Source organism: Zea mays, unplaced genomic scaffold (genome assembly GCF_902167145.1).
Source record: "Zea mays cultivar B73 unplaced genomic scaffold, Zm-B73-REFERENCE-NAM-5.0 scaffold_23, whole genome shotgun sequence".
Classification (NCBI taxonomy): Eukaryota; Viridiplantae; Streptophyta; class Magnoliopsida; order Poales; family Poaceae; genus Zea; species Zea mays.
Genome location: NW_023366849.1, coordinates 342501 through 362894, shown reverse-complemented (window position 1 = coordinate 362894; position 20394 = coordinate 342501). Strand labels below are relative to the sequence as shown.

The window sequence follows — 20394 nt, the reverse complement described above, 5'->3', positions numbered from 1 at the left end:
AGCCGAATAAAGCCGGATCTACTACACGGCTAGGATCAGAGAAAGATTGAGAAAGCAAGATCAAACCTACTCTACTGTCGATTCAAAAGGTAAACTGCCCCCGAAGACTACTTTATTTTATCAATGAATGGATCAAAGAAGGAGGCTCTATCTATGTCATCGTATATAAGGGAAGAAGCCCGCCCCTGACCTAAATGGATGAATGAAGAAGCTAGCCCGGGTAGGGTAGACTTTAAGAGCTCTTGCTCTGCCTATCCGTCTCGCTCCGTCTTGGAGGAAAGATACGAAGGGCCTACTCTTTTCATTAAAGCCCTACTCTTAATATAATAATAGTGAAAGCCTCCTTCTCTTACCTACTTTGACTCATATCTTCGGTATACCTCAATACAAGACAAGCACTGGAAAGGATATTCAAGAAAAACCGGGCTATCGCCCTATCTAAGCGGGTTTCCCCTCTCCTCTACGGGAGTCCTCTTTTAGTCTATTTCAGTTCCTGTGTCTATCGCTATCGCCCTATTCTCTCTCAATTGCCTATCCTTTTCAAATGAGGGGGAGTACCTTTTCTTTAGCTTCCAACATGAAAGATTGACCCCCTAAAGTGCCAGATATGCAAGTTTGATGAAGGACTACTTACTTAGCTAAGCTAAAGTGAACTTCTGACTAAAAAAAAAGTGGACTAAAAGAGAACAACAAAAGAGAGATCACTTTCGACGATTAAACAGCACTTTTATATCCAGATTGGAACTGGACTTGAACCTTCATATCCAGATTTCACTCCACTTTCACTTTCAATAGTGAATTATTCACTTTCGCTCATATTCACTTTCACTTTGGCCAGGCCAAGAAATACAAATAAGACCTTGAACTCCCTATTTCACGTATAATCGAGAGACTCAGAATATCAGTGCCTTGGGTAAATGCCTACCAAAGGGAGAAGATTACCGAACTTTTTTCTGTCCTCTTCGCTTCCTAAAATATTTAGGGAAAAGGCCTAGTCGGCCACCGCTTGCTAACGACGGAAGGATGAAAGGGTCCTCGCGTGGGACTTAGTTGGAAAGGTAGGTGTTCGGCATGTCCCTTGCTTGCGAACTTCTTTAGTAGGGCGGGTAGCTTTGGAGATCCCATTTTTTACGTTTACCGTTGTCCCCAGACTTCACTCTTTCAACACTTGTCTACTTTCGAAATAGTCAGGCGGGTCCAAGTGTGTGATCCACCGATTCACTGAGTGGGTCTTTCTTACCGCAGTTTTCCCTATCTCTTAAAGCCCTATCAGACTTCCGATCCATCCCTTGTTTGCCGATTGAAGAAAGCCTTATATGGTCTCAAACAAGCACCCAGAGCGTCGGTTTGCAAAATTCAAGATGGCCATGCTGGTGAATGAAGCTGGATTCAGACAGAGCTCGTGTGATCATTCTTTGTTTGTTTGTTATACGGCTTATGGTATGGTTATTTTTTTGGTCTAAGTTTATAACATTAAAAAAGCAGGCATTGTTATTGTTAAAGTGAAAGTGAAATTTAACATGGGAATTTTCTTTCTTTCCTTCAGAAACAGTTCAGAATGAAAGATCTTGGTGACTTGAGGTACTTTATCGGTATTGAGGAATATAATCCCTATTGTGGGTACATAGATCATGAGCCAACAGAAGCCCTTGAGTTGATTTGCTCGATTTACCGCCACATACTACTTACTAAACAGACTCTACTTTAGGGGTCGGGTCTCGATCCGAGTTGTTTAGCGAATGACTCAACCAATACATCTCTACTTCGAGGTGTAAATAAATTCCACTCTTTATCCTCTTAATGAAAGAATCGAATTTTCTACTTTGACCTTGCGAGCACCCACTCAAAACAGGGAGGGCGAACTCTTATCTCTTTTCTTGATGACCGATCTCTCTCAGAACCCTAGACCATGCTATACAGGCTACCCCTTCATACACATTACCTAGTATCTCCTTCATTTTCTATTATTTAATTGCTTTTAATGGCATACCTCTCTACTCAAATAGATACTCACAGGAGTCTATTTCCTCTTCGCTTACCACCGGTATCTACCTTTCTAGTAGCAATAAATAAAGCCAATAATTATTATTATTCAATAAGCATTCCTCTTGTCAAAACTTGTTTAGCGGTGACTTCTATCGATCAGGGTTATCCCATGGATACTATTTGTATTTTTACTGTTGAGTACAGGGAATTCCATCCTAGAAACATAGCATCTAACAATATAGTTTACTGTTCCATTCTGATATGAAGGAAGGTGAGGGTTAAGCAGATAGGTAGGTTCAAAGAATGGGTGAACCCGACCACTGCTGGGCAAATGAGTACGAGCTGTCTAGCTGTGGACAAGAAAGGGGTACTTCGAAGAGCATGAATACAGCTGGCTGTGCTCTTGTAGTCATACCCTCGGTAAGAAGATCCTACCCAAGGATAGCGAGTGAACACTCCCACCATAAGCGAGCTAAGATAGTGGAATTCAGTCTATGAACGCAAGCCTAAAAGTAGAAGCACAGAATCCTGTCTAATAACCACGGATGTAGAAAGATCTGGTGGAAGGCCACTGGATGGAAGGTTATGCGTAATATCAAACTAAAGTCAAAGTTTACCAAGAGGTAAGCCTGAATGCTTTAGGTTCGCTACGATAGTTGTTACTCACTGGGTCAACTAGTCATGGTATAGTTGTTTACATGGTAGCTGGTTGGATCGACAGACCAGAGAAAAGAGATTCTGGGTCATCCCCATGAGCTGATACAGCTCTTGTTTGGATCGCCTTCTGGGCAGCTAACTAAGGAAAGGATTATCGGGATTAATTCCAATTGTGGGTTGAGAAGGATGGCAAGCTGGTTACTCAAATTGGAGATACCCTGTTCTAGGAATGAAAGGGTTCATCACCCCGGAACGAGGTAAAGGGCTACCCCTTGACCGAGTGAAGGCGAGCCTGGATCCTGAGATTGATGGATGATGGAATGGATCCAACCGCGAGGTACCCATTCTAACCATGAAGGGTAAAGGAGCCAAGCAAGCTATCAGGCTGATACACCACTTGGTTATCTTCTTTAAGATCATCTCTCTTTCCTGCATTCTTAGCTAACTCGGCTTTTTAGTCAAATCGCTAAGCTAAGGGTAAGCTGCTTTCGGGCTAGCTTGTAAGCCACGACTTAGTTTAGTTTAGTTTAGTATAGTATAGTATAGTATAGTATAGTACTACGAGGATTCTGGCGGGGAAATGCGCAGCGGAAAAAGGGAGAAATGTTCTTTCCAATGAAGAAGGCCGCTAAGGTTGGCTTTCTTTCCTCCATCATTACTGATGTTTTTAGCTTCTAAATGGAATCTGAGGAAGGGAATAGCTCTTGTTCATTAGCTCTTGTAAGAAAGAGTGGAAACCACATAGCAATAAGCATCTCCTTACTAGGCGGTCTAGTTCACACAGACAGTGCTTACTTAAGATGGATCAATTGACCTGTCTTGGTTTTCTAACAATTGCTTACTCTGCTGCTTTCGATTTGTGAGCCAGGTATATTCTATTTGTATGTATTTGCAAAATGCCTATGTCTCTAATTTCTGCTTCTTAGGTTGCTGGCGTTGGCCCCAACTGAGTCGGCTCCATACATCCAACAGATGAATGGCTAACTCATACCGCCCCGGCAAGGAATGGCTCGCTCTTTCCTAAAGCTGAGGTGAGGGGATGAGCCATTCCTCTCAAATCAAAAGGGGGGCTCGCTCCTTCCTTCCTACCTATTGGTCGGCTCGTTCATCTACTCGCTGGATTGGAGACCTATTGTTTGGAGGGTTTTAGTATACACGTACGTCTTTGCTTTCCTTTTTAATGCTGCCGGTGATTCAGCCACAGCCACAGTAAGAGCCGCTACCCTCATCTCTGTTATTCTTATTTCAAATAAAAACGAAGTAAGTCTTTGAACGTAGAGCAGAAGGGAGGGTTATTAACGCTGCTAATAAAACAGCCGAAAAGACATCGAGTTTCTAATCGCTGAGTTGATGTGAAATGATCAGTGATCAGACTAAACAAAGCCGGTTTAATAGAGCACTAACAGGGCGGCAGACCTATTTATAGAAAAAGATATAGTTTCTATTTGCCCAGGGAGCAACAAGAAAGGTCACGGGTAAAGCACTCTAAGGTTCCATTTTGGATTGTCTGGTAGGGATATTGGCTACGAGACCTACTATGAAAGTCTGGATACCAGGAAAACGAGCGAAATTGCTGACTCGCTCCTAGGAAGCTTCCAAAGTTTTTATTACAGGGTCTAAGAACAGCAAATGGGAAGTTCTCCTCACACTCACTCCTCTCATTTATATCCTTATTCATGGCTACCATCTATCTTAAAAGCTACTGCTGTGACACTCATTTTCTAATTAATTTTAAAACTAGGTAGGCAATTTACGCACTTTTCAATGAAGAGTGGATGATCTGCCAGCTCTCGCGGAAAGATGTCAAAGTTCTTGTGAACCCCCAATTCTGCAGTGGAATGAGATAAAGCAGCCCAAAGGTCCACCGGGATTTCATCTAAACTCCGTGCCGTGGTGCACATTAGCAGAATACATTCCGCTTCGAAAGAGCCTTATACTTATACATAGACGGAAAAAAGAAGAAGAGGGAGAACGGTTGGATTTGGTCTTGTTGTCTGTTGTTCTTTTCTCTATCCTTATAGAGAAAGTGTTGGGTGACTTTCCCATACGATAATAAAAAGTTTTTCAAACAAGTAAATCAAGTCCTAGGTAGAGGTTTTCCCCGAGTCTACATACTGTCTTTTGAGTTGCTTTTTATCGAGGGAAAGAGGGGGCCTAACTAAAATAAATACGGGATTTTCTCCCATACTTTTTTACTGAGCCAAACGGACGGAGTTAAGACTTCGACTAGCTAGCTTTGAACAATAGACTCTAGCCCCACCAGGTAATCTGGGGCTTTAAAGGGCGACCCGCTTAACTTTACTGAAATGAGGTAGCTAGAGAAAATCCATGAAATGGGTTGGAATTAAGATGTGCGCGCACTTCTTCTCAAAAGAACTACTAGGCAGGCCATCCAGGTAGGCGGGTAATTCTCTCCGTATGGCTGGAAATGCATGCTCTCACTTCGAGTTTCAATTCAATCTTATCGCAAACGCACTACTATGCTATAGCTATATCTAGGAAAAGCGGCAATACAAAGCCAAGATCTTCCTTACTAAACTTAACTCATAAGTTTAAGTTAATGAGGGCTAATCCGTCCGCAGTTTTCAACTGGTAAAGCTTTCCCTGTCTCTTCGGGACAAATAAAAGAAAAAGTAAATGCAAGACAACCTGAAAGGAATTCCTATGTATGAGTTAGTTCGATTCCATACTCGGACTGGTATATATAAGTGCTCATCACTACTCGACTCAATCTACTATAGGATAGGATAGGATAGGATAGGATAGGATAGGATAGGTAGGTAGAGAGTAATTCTCCGAAAGAACTACTAGTAAAATATGTAGGTAGGGCTTGGGCAAGTAAGTAAAGTAGGCATGAGTTATCTTTTCCTACGGCCTACCGAGTCAATCTATTCGGACAAGTAAATAAGTCTGGGCATTCCTTCACTTCAGGTAATTCGATAAGTAACTACGTTCATTCAATGCTAGGGCTCTCCACTTTTTGTGAAATTACAAGGGGGAAAAATGCTCTCTATCTATTCCAATATAGACTTGTTTGTGGACCTACCTTCTTTTAGTTAGCAAGTTCGTAAGGCAATACAAATCCAAAAAAGCTAGGAATTGAACCAACCCACTTGAAATTCTCGTAAAGAGAGAGAGAGTGTTGTTTTCTAAAACTGGATATTTTATAGCCATTTTCAGTGCATCTAGATCGTGCGGGCTCTTTCTTAATTTCATGTCCGTCCCGGCTACTCAAAACTCTGATTCAGGAAAGAAATGCTAAACAAAGAAATGAGCAAACGTTACTAGGAAGGTGAACTCGCTATCAAACTACTGCCTGCGCTAGGGGAAGCGCGAAAGAAAAACCTGTTTCAAGATCTGATACCCTTGAAGGACTCCCAGGAATGAGAGAGCAAGTACAAGGACAATCTTATTTTCTAAGGATAGGCTCCATAATTAACATAGTTCGGTTAGAGTGGATTTGAAAAGCTACAGCAGATCGATAAGTTGCTAATTTAGCTAAGTAAACTCCACTACGGAATCTAGCTCTCCATAAGAGGGTATTCCCAATGAGACAAGTAGTTTATCGAAGCTCTGTCTGAAGATTGTAGTCCTGATTTCTCGGAATAGAATAATTGAATGAGCAGGTGCAGATGGTCAATCTCCATCTCTTTTATGGCAGATTCTTTTTCGAGGACCTGGCGACAACTCTCTCTGGACGGTAGGGGAACCCCTGTGAAATCAGTAATCAACGCACTCCCACTCCTCTTGCTCCAATTCCCTCTCTTCCTGCTAAAGCTCCAACTTATCCAGACTGGTCAACAATTCTTCCTTTGTTCTCCTAATCTCTCTATTCACATTTGCACTCCACCCCTAAAACACTTTCTCATCTGTTGTAAATGTACTCAAAAGGCTTCCCCAATTCTCCTTTTAACAACAGTGCATGCTCCTCTGAATAAAGTCTTCTTGTTTCAACCATGATCTTTCAAACTTGAAAAACCCTTTGAACAGTTCAGTCTCACACTCCACCAACAAAGGAACATGGTCTGAACCATACCATATCTAGGAAGGGGCTGTCGCCACAGCATGGGTATACAACATTGAATCCCAGTCTATTGTAAAAAGGAATCTGTCTAACTTAGCAGCTGACACAGCATTGTTCCAAGTGAATTTGCGCCCTTGCAAAGGTAGCTCCATCAGCTCTATATCCTCAATCAGCCCAAACAATTCCTTGCTAACCCTAGCCTGGAATTTCACACCTATTTTCTCACTTCTGGACCAATTTACAGATAATCATGTTTTCTTGGTATCTATAATTATAGAGCATCTCAAAATTGTGATAGATTGCAGTCTTGATAATGCTAACATAGTATTGGTAATCTAACATTTCGTATTTTGATGCCAGTCACAACAGTTTGACAGGACCCATTTATCCAAAAATAGTCAACTTGAGAGGACTTTTCAATCTCGAACTCAAACTGATGCGTAGCTATTATTTAGAGATGCTCTTACAGAATCCCATCCCATGCTACGGAATGAATCTAGTTACCATCCGATTTAGCTCCATAAATATGGACATGGCTTAAGGAAGCTAATTACTCGGGTTCAAGTAGTTCCGGCTAGAGAGATGGAGTAACTAAGCCCTAACGTTAGATCCATTATCTCACAGAGTTCAATTCAGACAATTCAACCCTTCCTGCGCGGGTGCCAGACATCGCCAAAATGAGTAAGTCTAAGTCGCCGAAGAGAGTATTTTTGGTCTCTCTCGCAAGCTCTGATAGTGAGACAACAAAGGAAAGAATCTTCAGGCTATTCGCTTCCCTCTTTCAGTGTAGCCGGGTAGCAGTATCGGCAATCCCACGAGCAGACGAATCAAATCAGGCCTATTCTTTTTCTATGTTCTTTTTTTGCTCTACCCAGGGCTTCTATGGTCAAACGTGGAAGCCTTTTTACGTGCACAAGTCCTGAACGAATTTCGACTCGTCCCTCTCTTTTCTTGAGACGAGGACTTAAGTTCATTTTATCTTCTTCTCAATCTCCGTTCTTCTTTAATTAACTACGATCTTGAGAAAACCATGCGCTGTCTGGCGATGCGAAAGATGAGAAAGAAATTGGCATGTCCTGGATCTACCACTTTTGACTTCCTTTTTCGTACTCTTCTTTCATCCTCCTTACCAGAACGCTTTTCCTGGTTCAGAAGAATAAGATACTGAAATTGTGTTGTGGCTTACATATGGAAAATGCCTTCGTCTTGAAGCTACCAATGCACACCACGGTGAAATCATTGTCAATTAATTGTTAGATTCCCCATATCACCCATAGCCACCCAAATCTTTTTTTTGCCTCAAACTCTGCTGCCCTATCACTCCTCGATAAGTGTACTTACTCAGGTTGTGCACTTGGCTGAGCGAGATCTTCCCCTTTGGCATGAGAACCGCCTACCTACGCTAACGTAACTAATGCAGATGGCGGAAGTTAGTAGTTCTCCTATCGTAGTATTATACGTATTTCTCACGTGTAGACCTTAAGTTCTGCAGGAAGGATATTTATATATATACCATTCCATATTAAAGTCAGACGGATAGGGCATATTTGACTAGGAAGCAAGCAAAGCGAGTCCCTCCATACCAGCTAGCAGTCTTGTTTAGGGAGTCTCCTTCTTTACTGAGTAAGGTTCCCGGGTGCCTATGCGATTATTAAGGCAGGGTGCTACTGTACCAGTAGTAGAGTGGGTTGAATCAAATCGTTTGTCTAGAGAGGGTGTAGCGATAACTAAAGCTGACTGTACTAGAAACTGGAGATCCTGTATAGGCAACTGGCCTTATAATAGTGTATTGAACTACAGGACAGGAACGACTCATAAACAAGCGAATTCTGCCTTTAGATAAAGACAATTGGAAAAGAAGTCGAATCAAACATTCAAACCTAAGGCCTTTGTGGCATCGGTTACAGCTGGGAAAGCGAACCTCTATCCATAACAATAAAGAAGAATCTCGATCTAATTGGAAATTTCCCATCACCTTTTTTTTTTACTTGTGGCTGGTTCCTGTTTGTCAAAGTGGCTTCGTCCGCCCTTCCCCTGAAAACTACGATGAAAGCTGGAGTAGATAGATCTACCAGGCAAACTTCCCCTTCCTCCCATGTGGTATTCCCACCTCTATCCATGTTATAGTCTAGAGCCAGACAACCTTTGTCATAATATTTGCTAGTCTTTAACAGATAGCATTATTAGTGACATAAAGAGACCATCCTATCTGGATATCTCGACTTCTCTCTCCACTACGAGATCTACTAGAGCCTTTTTTGCTTACTCTGGCGGGCCGGCCCCTTCGGGTCGCCTTCACTCGTCTAACGGCGACTTACGGTCTCTGCTCGTTTCCCTGCGTCTAACTAGTACTTGTTTCCGCTTCCACGGAAACATTCGATAAGTTATACGTTACAAACTAACACTGCGGGCACAACTTCATCGTGGTTCGACTCTGCGATTACTCGACTCTCTCCTCGATTCTGTTGTCCCTTGCCGCCTTAGGGTGAGTAAGCGGCTCTAGTCTCTCTCTCCTTTACGATCTTAGTCGAGATCTCCCTGCTTAACCCCTTTCAAGATGTTTTGTTATGTGTTACCTTTTTTTCCCAGAATGATCGGCCTCCATGGAGGGTCCTTACCTCAACATGGCCATCATACAGGTAAACAAACTTTTCATCGTTATGAGTGATAAAATACGAATTATTTATATAATCGATATATTCAACAGATCCTTCTAGTTGGTTTGTAGATAATAGACTTTGAAGACCTTCTAGGTTACATACAAAATCATCGTACTTGAAGGCTATAAATACTTCGTTATACCAACGGCTATATTGTACTCCTGGATACCATTTATCAAACACTGTATCAATTCAATTTCAATTTTCAATATAGTATAGTATAGTATAGTATAGTATAGTATAGTAAAGATGAAATAGAACTTTAGTTAGTTCTCCTACGGGAGAGACCCATGGGTAATTTATCATATTATGATTCTGAATAGAATAGATTGGTAGACTAACAACCTGTCCGGTTAGATCTTTTATAAGACCATCGGGGATAATACCATCAATATATGCTAATATATCAGTTTGATTTGTATGATAGAAACTATCACTCAACTGTATTGTATCTTTACAAGTGCTTTAACGTTATTCTGTTCACCTAAGCCTTTATAGTGGCCTTCCTTGAGATCCCTCAACTTAGTGAGTTGCGGGGGTGTGTAATATCCATATCCATCTACTAAGACTAAGACGGTGTTTAATAACACTTTTGCTAACGCGTAGAAGTGCATCAGATGCAAATCTACACTTATAGACATGTAAATCATCACCGTTCACACATTCTGTGGTTAAGACCCCTCTATCTTCTTCCATTTCCATTTCCATAGTAACTAACTGATAGAGGAAATTCTCTTTCTTTAAATAATATTTATCTAAATGATATAGATCAATCGGATAAAAATGGTACTCCCCAGTAGTGTATATTATCTCTTTCAAACGATCTTTGATGAAAGACGTAGCACCTCTCACCCTCCAATCATCGTTATAGACTGAATCGATGGCTTGCATCAGCAAAACTAGTTCATTATTACAGAAGGTCATATCATAGTAGAATCTTTCTCTTGTTGTTGTGTTTTAGTTGGATTTTCCTGAGTAAACACAGCGCCAACTTATGAATAAGTTAAGTAAAATAGTCAAGTATTTTCTAGTTGGTAAATTTAGATAATGAAAAGCTCTAAATATTTCATTTCCAATTCGACCAACTTTTCTCTACTCTAACAAGGAGCTCCTGCTTCGATACTAGGAAGGCACAAGGTCTCGTCCCCTTCACCCGCACACCGGAGCAGTCTCCTTTCGTTCATGAGATAAGATGAATCGCTAAGAGTGAGCTTCTGCACAGTAGAGGATCTGAACTCATAAGGCTCGCAGAGGACTCATTGAAGAGTGTTCTAAAAGAAACCTCCTCGCATCTAAGTTTTATAAAACTAGTGGGTGTAAAAATCCCAAATTGACAGATCTCTATCATCATGTACATGAAACATCAAAAACTTCAAAATAAACTACAACCACCTGTCAATTGAACCATAGGCAGACCTCTTGAGCTACCCACAGCAAGTCCGGTGGCATTGTAGCCCACACTCGCCCATCCCTATGCTTAAACAACCCCCAAAAGACCCCTATGAAAGCAGAAATCAACAGCTTGAGTCTTCTTGGCAGGTGCCTCTTGGCAGCCAAATTAGCTCTATTTAAATTGTAGGTCGCATGAGCCACCATAATGAGCATTTAGACTTGACCAAACCGCGACAGCATACGGACATTAGAAGCTCTTAAATAATGCAGACTCAACCGGGCTGTACCTGCACATGACATACGGCTTAGAGCAGTGCAGTTGCCTTCTTTCTTTGTTCACCTACATTTTCTTGTTCTTTATTGAATTGGATTTGACTGACGACAAGACGCGCTGCTAGTGCTAGTTTCAGTAAGCCTGTCTCTTCTAGAGGAAAGCAAAGCTGGCCCGGGATTAAGAAGAGCTCCTATTTTCATACTCTAAGCTTGGATAATCCGCATCAAGAAGATTCGAACCCCTGCTAGCACTGCGTAAGACAACCAGTCAATCTGGAGTTTAGTAGAACTCGCTTTTAGTCTTTCTTTCTTACACAGAAATAGAAGTTTCTAGGTGAAAGCTCAGTTTATCCAATTACATATTAATACCTTAAGATTCTGATGGCATCACTTTCTCTCGCATAAGGTCCAGTTGATATCAAACAAAGGTGGATCCTGCAGATTTTATCACCCGGTGGCGAAATGCAAGTGTTTACAGTGCCCGGGATTTGGTCCATAAGGGGTAAAGATCTGCATTACTAACCTACAATCCGCGGGTGGATAAGCAGATACACGGTCTTGCGCTTCGCAAACATTTGAAGAACTATCTTATCGCGCCACCGACTTGATTTTAGCTTTTATGATTTCTCCACATTCCCCCTAATTCCTTTTCTTTAATCCCCGGCTTAAACCCTTATTTCATTCCATTGCATGAATTCTGGACCCTATATATGCATTTTTCTAGCGCTAGGAATCGTATTTCTTTAATCCTGGGTATTGGGGTAGTCAAAGCAACAACTAGATAATCCAAAAGTGCTCTTCACCAGGAATCCATCCCCGGACCACTTGACTTGTACCTGGAACAGAGAATCAGCCAATGGAAAGCAAGGCTTGCAGTTAGATGTGGGAGATGCTCAAGACAGAGCGTGATGGCAAGAGTGGAGCGAATAATAACAGTTCTTAGCTATCACATTCAGAAAAAACTACAGCATCCCTTGCCCCGCAAACCATGTGCTTTCATTCAATTGTTAGATCAGATCATTTGCAAAAGAAACCCATCCTTGCTTTTAGGAAAGTATCATACCAAGACGAAGAGGAATAAGGAAGGGCGAAGCATTGAGAAGAATGAAAGCCTAGTGATTGCAAGCAAGTTTGGAATTTTTCAGGCACGGGGAGCCCTATTTCTAAGTTTACAAACATGCTGTGGATAGGTTGGATCAGTCAAACCCGGTGGTTGAAGCATGTAAACCGGCTCTTCCAAGTCACCATGCAGAAAAGCATTATTGACATCCAATTGATGTAATGGCCAACCAAAAGATAAGGCAATGGTAAGTACAACACGTACTGATGTGGGTCGAACAACAGGGCGGAAAGTGTCTGTGAAATCTACTCCTTCCTCTTTGCTCCGCACCTTTGGCTACTAGCCGGGCTTTGAAGCGTTCTAACATCAGCTCTTCTTTATACTCGGTAAACCCATTTACTGCTCCCGATGTTGCCCGATTGTTCTTATACCACATTTCTAAGTTGCACGGGCGGGCTACCAACTCACATTTTGACGGATCTAGATTGTGGTTGTGTTTTGCGATATCATGAAGTGTTTCGTATATTGTCGTAAGTGGAAAAGGCGCGCAGCGTTCTCGATCAGATCTCTTCCTGGGTTTGTCTCCGCGGCTTCACTAGTAAATTCTTCGTTTCATTGCTTGTCTCGTCTACGCCTGACAAGATAAGATAAGGTCAGAGTGCAATCGGTGCGTGCTTGGCCCGGACGTTAATCTGGCAATAAGACGCAGTATGCTTTTCTCAAATGGTTTGGAGTAAGAGTGTATGGAAAGGCGCGGAGTTCGGAGTGGAATCGGCTACCTCAGTGCTTGCCTACATCTCATGTGAAAAATAAACTCGCTAACGCTCGGGCTTCAACTCCAAACTTGTAGCACTGGTCAACGTACTATTCCTCTTGGCTCTACTACTCTCAAAGAGCATTCAACAAAGAAGATAGCTCTCTAGATCCTATATAGCTAGCTACTCAAGATATAAGTGAATTGTCTGTGCCGGACTTGCTTGCATAAGTAGAGCTGGGTCAGTTCAGGAATCTGCTTACGTTGTAGACTAGTGACTCGTTATCGTCAAGATGGTAAAGGCTGTCTTTTCTCGCTTCGCTTCAAACCAGGGGCATAGTTTCTTCTTTAGGTAAGGCTCCTCTCTGGAAGAAAATTTCATTGGCTCACTAGATACCGAGGCTGGTCAAGGTTCACCCAAACACGCAAATCGTAAACATAAAAATCCCTCGAATAAGAAATGTGATAGCTCGGGCACTTTCTTCGTCAACATGGGAATCCGAAACAAAGACTAGCCTCTTCAACAAGGGAAGGCTATCTGCCTACATCCACTTACATGGGATGGGATGGGACTACCTCCTTCCAAACAAACACTCTGATCATCGGCTCAAAATCGATCTGTAGGCATAGGAGAATGAATCGGATAGGGCTACTACTTATTTTTAGGAGACTTACTTACGTTCTCTTTCATCGGCGTTCTGGCTATCAAGTCAAAGGGTCTTTCGTGAGAAAAAAAGCTGCGGCAGGCTTCTGAGAAATAGAAAGTCTCTTTTCGCTACTCCTTACTAATAAAAAAGTGAAGATCCTTACGCGTACTCTATTCGGGAAGAATGATCTTCGGTAAAAAGAGAAAGAAGTCTTCAATTAAGCTGTATTAATCCCAGCTTACTCTGGCATTGAATGGTTCCCCTAACCCTTCTTGATCTGACAGTATGAAAATCCCCTACATTAAGCATTTGGTTTTTATGTATCCGCCAGAATCTCCTTTTTTTTCTTAACACTGTTGGCCCTCCTGTCAAACACCATTTCTCCCACTAGAGAAACTGAAAACTCCCCGACCCAAGAATCTAATAGAGTCACCTGAGACTCATCAACCGAAGAAGCAAAGGTGGTGACAGTGAAATAGGATCAGTCGAGCATATTATAACCTCGGATTCTGAGTACGAAAGAAAGGGTGTATCCCGCCAAAACAAAAGACATACTGGGGATGCCGTTTCCTACTAATATCAAGGAATTGAGAGGCTACCCTCATTCAGCTTTCGCAGGCCCGGGCACTTTGGAGTTTTGCTTGGCTTTTCTAGTGCTTCAAAAAGCAAATCTGGTTCGTGTGGGGCTAATGGAGAAAAGATGTACAGTGATGCAAAATGTCAAGGGCGCGCAGCGTGGGCATATTCTGAGGCAGTGAATGAGTCCGTTCAAGACTTCGATCCTATGCTTTCCTAATCTAGCGACTTTCGGATTATTCTTATTCCCTGAAAAAAAGGAGCCCTTACTCATCTTAAACAAAAGGCTTAGCGCCCTCAACTTACCAATTTCACTATAGGCTGGCTCTTGGTGGAAAGGTTCAATTTCTGATTCTTTTCTTGGAGCTGCAGATGTAAAGAAGAATTGAATGCCGGCTATTGCTTGATCTTATCCGGCTCGGCTGGCTGGCCATAAACAACCAACTACTGCATAAAGAACAGAAGGATAGGGCTGAAACGTGGCTAGAAATGCGGAAAGCAATCGATTGAATCCAACGTGAGTCAACAGCGGGGTCTATTAGTGCGTTACCGAGGGTGGTATCAAAGGCATAAAAGGGTTAGAAAGCGCCACGGCGCTAACACGCATCCATTTTCTTGCTAGATGCTGACCAATTGGTCATGAACATCGTAAGGCGTTGCTCTTCGCGAATCCCTGCCGTAGTATCAGCTACCCCTACTCGCTTAAAGCCCTTTACCGAAGAACTTCCACAATGGTTTCCCTTTGACATCTTGTAAGTCACAGCCTCCTTACCTGAATGAACGAGCCAATAAACTGGTGATCGGTCCATTTACTATTTATTATAGTCTATGACGGAAGATCGTCTCTTTGCACATGAGATGCGTACTTTGTGGTTGGCCAGGATAAGCAAAGCCTACATCATCTAGGACTTGCCATTGAAAAAAAACCTTTCTATTCGGTCATCAACAGCTCGGGTCCATTTAGCTTCGGTGACCAGATAGATCCATCATCTTCGAGGAGGAGGAAACATAAGTCCAATACGCGTTATGGAAGACTAGGGATTGCTAATCCGCCCACGCGGGAAGCCTTCTCCCTCTCAGGCTCAAGAGTCAAGATAGCCCGCCCTAAACAAGAAGCAGCTTATTCTTTCTACTATGGCAATGGCAATGGCATGGCGGATAAAGCAAACCAAAACGCGCAACGGCTTTCGCGCTAGTTGCTCCATCCGTTGCTTGTTTGGTTTCGATGCATAAATCAACCTCTCGTTCAGGCGGTAATCCTGGTAGAGTCTCATGGAAGACGTCGGTAAATTCTGACACCACTGGAATAGATGATAGGTTCTTGACCTCCGATTTCGTCTGCATGGCTGATACAAGGTAGGCGGTACAACCTGACTCGATTAGATGCTGTGCCTGTAAAGCTGAGATTGTCGTGATTCGATCACCAACTTGTCTGAATTGCAATGAAAATGGCTTAGTCCCCGGTTTCTGGAATGTCACCTTCCTGCGTGGACAATCAATCGTGGCATGATGCATAGTCAACCATTCCAAGCCCAGCATCATATCGTCCTGCTTTTGCAACTATTGGGTCTACTCTTAGCTCTCGTCCTGCAATCTGTATCTTAAGGTATGAACACCTCAATTCCTGAATGAAGAATTCAAAGGTTCCGATCAACATTGTTTTTCCACTCTCTATTGTCGCCAGCCCACATCTTTTGACCCAAGCTTTAGATGATACTGAGTGACTGCATCCAGTATCAATCAGTACGTAAGCAAAGCACCCAGAAATATTGAAGATACCTGCTATCAGTTCTGTGGCCACGGTAGTGTCATCTGTCTGATCTAGTCTGTCGATTGGTCCCCCAGCCTCGCTGTGATGTGCCTGAACTGTGACTCGCGCGCCTCCTCTGCCTCCAAATCTCACGTCCCGCTGAGAGATGGGACCTCCACGACCTCTCGGCTGTTGTGTACCGCCACCTCTCGCCACTACTCCCTGTGTCATCGGTTTGGTTCGGTCTGTACACCAAGCATGAGTTTTGAATTTGGCTTGGGACACTCCCTAGCGAAATGACCGAGCCCACCACAATTGTAACAAGTGCCATTCTTCCTGTAGCAAGTTGACTCATGATGTCTCCCTTGACAATATCGACACCAAACCTTCTCGTAATTCACAACGCCAGAATTTTGCTTAGCTGGATTTGCTGATGGCGGGGAATTCATTGTTGGCCTTGATTGATGATCCCTCGTGGCTTTACATTGAGAACAAAGCTTTGCTGACCCGCTCATATGACTCCACTCGTAGCGCATGTGCCATCAGATCCACTAGTCTCACTGTACCAGGAAGGTCGATTATTTGTGTAAATCTGGGACCTTCCAGATATTGCCGTCGCAAGCGGAAGTCATCTGCCACAATGTCGGGAGCATACCTCATCAAGTTGTCGCATTTCATATTGTAGTCCTGAACAGTACCACTCCCTTGTTTTAGGCTAACGAATTGCTGTCGAAGCGCTTCCCGAGACATAACATCTAAATACTGATCATTGAATTCTCGCTCGAACCACGCCCAAGGAATGGTTGGATTTGAACCATCATTATCTCCATTATGTCTCTTCTTTGCCTCCTGCCACCAGAAAGGAGCATGGAAACATGAGAAGCAAAGAAAGAATGAACATATGGGCGTTAAGAGTTTTTTTTTGAGTTAAATAGCTGGGAATAAGGCTTACCTTTCGTAAGTCCAATATGCGAGTAAGAACATGTGCGGGGATAGGCATATGTTTGAGGATATGGAGGAAATAGAACGATTTCACTAATTGTTTCGTCTGGGTCGTCTTTTATTTTTTTACTTATTTCTTTCTCACTCACTACTTTTTTCTATTTTCTTTTGTCTATCGAAACAGCCTAGGATTTGACCTAGTCAGCTTATGCTTCATTTCCTTCGATTTCTTCTTTCGATATGAGCGAGCTTACCCAAAACCTATACTTTAATGATCTAGTAGCCCTATTCACATATGCCTATTTCTCTAAACCTAGTCCTATTACTGGCATATCTCTCCCGGTGCTCGCTTATCCCTATTCCGTGCATACCTGTCTCTTGCATACATAACTTTACTTTCCCATGCCCACGCCTATCTGTGAATCCCTTTCCATGAACTCTTAGGCTATTGAAACCATATCTCGCCTATTTTTAGTAGCTTACTCGTTCATACCTAGCACCTGTTTCTCAACGTTACACATACCTTGAATGCCAACCAACAACTTGTTGACCTAACCAGATGCGGTACGTGCTTCTTTGTTAAATACTATACTATCCCTCTAAGCTATTCCATGCCTTTCTGTGAAAGCCTATTCCTTACTTATACCATACATGCCTCTTTCTAGTCCTATTACATACACATATTACACCTTCCTCTAACAAATAAAAAAATCCATCTCTTCCGTCCGGGTTTTGCTTGACTTATCACGCATGCATACTTGAAATACTTTACTTAGCTTTCTAAACCTCAACCTATACCATTGCTTCTCCGTGAATACATACTTGCTTAGCTAACTACCTTAACCTTAAGAAAAGAAGTATTAATCACAAGCAAATGCCTAGCTAGCTAAAACAACCTATCCAGATGCATATCTCGATACCTGTTCGGTCGGTGCTTCTTTCAAGGGACAACCTCTGCTCGTGGTTCATATCTTGCTAGCTCTGTCCCAAGCTCCTCTTTCTAGTAGCCCTACTAAACCTATGAGTTGACTCGTACATACTCACTTATTCTTTACTTATCTTATCTGTGACTGCATATTCCTAGCATTGACCTATTCAATATGTCTCTATTGGCTAAACAATAGCCCTTGTAAAAACAACTATACCTGTCTCTGCCCGTGAAAACGAAAAAACAAATCAACTACGGCTCGGCTCCCTCAACGTACTCACTTGTTGACCTATCCAGCTTATCCAACTACTTGACCTAAACCATATGGATATACCGGTACTGCACCGTTACGCAAAAATGAACTCCTTTTTATAGTGGGCCTATGTCTTGTATCCGTTACTTGGTCGTTCAAATCACACAACCCATACCTAACTCCTGTTTAGAAACCTGTGCTTGCCAGCTTATCCTTTTTAGAAATATGCCTATTCCTTTCCCTGAGCAAGGTATATAGAGGTAGTCACTCATTGCCAGAACTACTACTAAATGCCAATGCTAGTGCTAAGCTTCAAGTACTACTCAGAAATCTTATGCATAGGAAATCCTATCTATATAGATAGTGGTTTCGTTATCCTCAAGTCACTCAATAAACTCTTTCCTACTTTCGTTAGACTTCTATCGGGTAGCTGCTTACACCTACTTTCCTATTATAAATTGCTGCTACTCCCTATGTTTCCTATTTTTGCGGCTACCTCCCTAGTGAGTGAGTCCTCCCACCCAAGCTAGAAACCTATACCCAAGTTAACTCCTTTCTACTATTTGTTTTCGTTCTTATACTGATTGCTGTTTTTCACTGTCTCCTATTCATGCTTAGCGCCCTGGGTATCCTTTGAAACTAGGCCGGCTATCAATAGTTGGATATGAAGTAAGTGAAGAGCGAAGTCATTAAGAAAGAAAAAAGGGTTTCTAATATTTCAGTGAATAAGCCTGAAAGAAATTGCACTTGTTGAGATAAGTCAAGCTGTTCCTAACCATACCATAACCATAACCATAACCATAACCATAGTATTTTAGATCTCAGTCGGTCCACTCAAGCTTACCAGATTGTTTGTAAGGTCTCGCGCATCGTTGATACTTGGATGTTAGTGGTTCAAAGATAAGAACTATTCGAAATTAATTCAAAAGGAATGAGTTTTTTTGAGTTACGTCTGTGACCTCGGGAAAGTCATCTGCTACTCTGCTTCTCGACACGAAAGCAGGGCAATGCTCCATTTTTGATAATTCGTCCTACCCTTAGCTTTGCTACTTGACTCGGAACAACGGTTCGGAGTTCGCCAGAATACGACGACATGCTGAGTTCTCAACGACTAGCATGAATTGAAGGACGCTGATTGCCGTTGTACCTATTGATAAAGGATTGGACAACTCGACACGGACTACGCAACGGGCTTCAAGGAATTGAAGAATCAACTAGTCACTACGCTGCATACTCGTACCAGGGAATGTTGCAGACCGACCTTCGTTGCTGGGCTGGAATAGAAACTGACGTATGGAGGACTTGTGAGATCTTTCACTCTTCGACAACGAAAGCCTTGAGGACGTCAGCGATGTGTTATAGGGACGTCTCGCGATCTTGCTTCTAGAGTACGTACGGGCCAATCGAGTGCCTAACCTTGGCTTGGGTGCTCCGATCTTGTTCGTGAGGAAGAAAGACTGCCTTCTTCGTTCAATGAATCTGCATACCACCAAGGGAAAAAAGAAGTCTGAATCCGTGTCTTCTCTGCCATTTGATTTCCTTCACCACTAGCACTAGCCCCGCCAGCTACTAGAGTATAGCTACTTTCGCTACCTTGACTCTTCTTGTTATTATCCAGACCCTCATTCAAAAGCAAAGAAATCAAGATTCATAAGCAAAGCGAAGGCCAAGCCTGATCTCCCTTTCCCTTGATATGGTGGACTCCTAAAATAGGCTTTCTTTGTTCGTATGATTTTTCAGAATACTATAATAAGCCACTCCTGAAAATGGGCTGGCTACTCGAACCAAATATTGAACTTGCTCTTTAGCATAGGTAGACTTCACTACCCGGATAGGTCAGCCTCGTTCCCATTTCTCTGGTCCTATATGTTTTTTTTGCAAGTACCATTCCCATTGATTGAGTACTTTAGAGTTTTCTTCTTGATGGAAGTGTCAAATACTTAGTAGGAAGTCCCGGTGGGTAATCACCAAATGTTCTAGTACGAGTACATCCAGTTCCGGGTGGTCATCTAGTATGGGACCTAAGAGAAGCCCTTTTTGAATCCTTTTATTAAGCCATTGCTAATCCCGTAAGGCAATCCTTCAACGTTGTAGAAAAGAGTTCAATACAAAAGCACACAAAGGCTTTGGACTATGAAAGGCTACCTTTATCATGCATGAATAAGGCCGGGAGATTATGTCCTCAACAAACCTATCTACTACTAAATGACAATTAAAGGGACGCCAACCATTGGAGGTGATGGTAATGGTGAAGATTCTTCTCTTTTTCCAGGGTACATAAAGATAAGAAGAAGGCAACGAAAAGCACTTAGAAAATTAAGAAACTGATCCACTATTTGAAACCTGTCATCCACGTTAGAAAGAGAGCCATGAAAAGCATAGATCCTCAAGGAAAGGAAAAAACACCACTTCGTCTATTTACGATTCCAGGCCGTGCTTTCTTTTATTTAGTAAGCTCAGCCGAAGACCGGCAGCACCTGCAAATGAAACAT

At 42.4% G+C, this 20394-nt stretch overlaps 1 protein-coding gene and 1 pseudogene across 2 annotated transcripts in view; both read left to right on the top strand.

Annotated features, from left to right (window-relative positions):
* LOC118474227 (NAD(P)H-quinone oxidoreductase subunit 2 A, chloroplastic-like) overlaps positions 1-20394 on the top strand; it is a 70905-nt pseudogene that overhangs the window by 45976 nt on the left and 4535 nt on the right. Inside the window, exon 1 of the transcript XR_004853973.1 lies at positions 1-20394. This exon is cut by the window's left edge and continues 45976 nt beyond it; it is cut by the window's right edge and continues 4535 nt beyond it. The product of XR_004853973.1 is annotated as an NAD(P)H-quinone oxidoreductase subunit 2 A, chloroplastic-like (transcript).
* The window catches only part of LOC118474230 (NAD(P)H-quinone oxidoreductase subunit 2 A, chloroplastic), a 69055-nt gene that overhangs the window by 44126 nt on the left and 4535 nt on the right, over positions 1-20394 (top strand). The window contains exon 1 of the mRNA XM_035963712.1: positions 1-20394. This exon is cut by the window's left edge and continues 44126 nt beyond it; it is cut by the window's right edge and continues 4535 nt beyond it. The gene's annotated coding sequence lies outside the window, so the exon portion shown is untranslated.